Below are 2,237 nucleotides of genomic sequence, written 5' to 3' on the forward strand. Positions count from 1 at the left end.
GGTTTACCTTGTGTTTATTTTGTGAACAATCTTGTTGAAGATTGATAGCATTCGAGCCTGACCTTCTTAATTTTTAAAACTAATACATATCACTATTACCAATGCCTGATCTATTTTTGACCTAATTCTCATTTTCACCTGAAATCGCCAAGCCCGGCTAGCTCAGTCGGTAGAGCATGAGACTCTTAATCTCAGGGTCGTGGGTTCGAGCCCCACGTTGGGCGAAAACACTCTTTTACTCTTAAAGAATTTTAATAGTAGATCTAAAAAACGCTCTTTGGTCCATGATACACTTTCATAGTGTACATTTCTTTTAATATTTTATTATAATCATTTTATTTCACTCCATTTCTTAATTTTATGACGCATTTACTTAAAATTAAAATAAAAGGAAGAAAATATCTCCTTATGAAAACAGTTTTTAGTTATTTAAAGCCTTTTGTTATTATTCTTTAGGCTGAAGAGTTTGTTTATTTGTTTGTTTAAACCTTAAACCTCTGAAACTACTGGACTATTTCAAAATAGAAATTAAAGTTTCTTACCATTTTTTATACCATAGTTTATGTATAATATGATAATTGAAAGCTAAGGCTAGTTTTATATATTTTCAACAATGCTCGTGACTTCGTTCGAGAATCAGATTTATTCACAAAAAATGCTACAATTCTCTTTAAGAAAAATTATCAAATTGTTCTTTATATCAGATACTTGATAAAAAATCACGACAAAATATTTCCACTACATAAATTTTATTCATGCCCTGTTATAAAATAATCAATATTCAATCCGTAATACAAAAAATAAAAAAAAAAACGTATTAAAAAAAATTATAACAAAATTCTTTCTAATAAGTCAATTTTTAAACGAAGTAAAAGCTATTGAAACGAGATAAGTTCGGTATGTGCCAAGTGATTTATTGTTGACATTAGGGCCCTTATCAAGCTCTGCTTTACTGCCTATAATATTTTAAATGGATATAGATAAAAACTGTCTTTATCAATTTGCTTTGTGCAACTGATGCAATATAGTTGAAAGTGCTTCTGTAAAATTTTAAACGAAGTAAAAAATGTTTCCATTATAATAATACCCAATAATAAAGTTTATGTCGAAGAAATCATGATATGAAAATGCGTCTTCTTCGTCCAAGAAATTTGATTTGAAGATGATCTACTTTAAATACATTTTCTAAATGCTTTTTAGAAAACAGAATAATGTGACGATAACGGTAGTGGTATTTTTTGTCAATTATTCAAAATAAAGTATTATTTACTTAAAACTAAAAATAAATATTATACATATGCTTCTACTGCTTACAAATTTTGTTTATTCCTTCGTATTTGGTAAAGTATGGTGTCTTCCGTTGTCCAATCTTATTGCAGGGTAAGTCACGTAACATATTCCTTGTTTTTTTCTTTCATAGATTTTCTCCCTTGTAGCGGTAACAATTTATAACTGGTTTCTAAAAAAGGTGTTTATTTGATAAAAAATAAGGAAAGTTTTCATTAAACGTAGTCTTATAACAATCACTACTTATCATGTCATTTGGTACAATGAGCTACTGGAAATCAGAAAAGAAAGTCAAAGATCAACACTGACCACAGCACCAGTCATCTATAATTACGACAAATTGACGGATGTCATTGCATATCGATTTTTTGCAGTTATAAAATAACAAATGCATGTGTCATTCGATCTGACTCACCGACAATGTCTGTCTGTACGTCCCTTCTATGATAACACTATGATTAATTATGTAATAAATTATATTTGATTGTGTATTCACTTTCTGCATTTTTAATAAAAACTCGGTTTAAATTAAGATTTATGCACGTCAAATAATATGGAGAAGAGTTTCTTGAATAGCTAACATATTTGAACCAATATGTTTTCTTAGCGTTATCATGTTTGTATCCACAAAATGTGCATATAGATATTATAGTAAGTAATAATAGACATCCATTGAATTTTTTATCATCTAAATTACTGTCTCAAAAAATTGAATCTATAATCTATGGTATTTATTTAGGGCACGTACATAAATTACGTGAGGCAATTTTGAGGATTTTCTGTCCCCCTAAGGAAAACTTTCTTCGTAAGATCTCTTAAGATTTGGCTCACCCTCTACCCCCGTAATTAATCTTACCTCACGTGAGATTTTCACTACATACCTAATGTATATCATAAAACAATTATTGAATAAAACGCATCATCACACAAAGCAGATTAAAATCTGTTAC

The 2,237-nt window shown here is 29.1% G+C and overlaps 1 non-coding gene across 1 annotated transcript; it reads left to right on the top strand.

Annotated features, from left to right (window-relative positions):
- Positions 1 to 151: 151 nt before the first annotated feature.
- On the top strand, positions 152 to 224 carry Trnak-cuu. Its single transcript has one exon. It is a non-coding gene; the product is annotated as a tRNA-Lys (tRNA).
- Positions 225 to 2,237: the final 2,013 nt, after the last annotated feature.

Source organism: Zerene cesonia, chromosome 12 (assembly GCF_012273895.1).
Source record: "Zerene cesonia ecotype Mississippi chromosome 12, Zerene_cesonia_1.1, whole genome shotgun sequence".
In the NCBI taxonomy this organism is placed as follows: Eukaryota; Metazoa; Arthropoda; class Insecta; order Lepidoptera; family Pieridae; genus Zerene; species Zerene cesonia.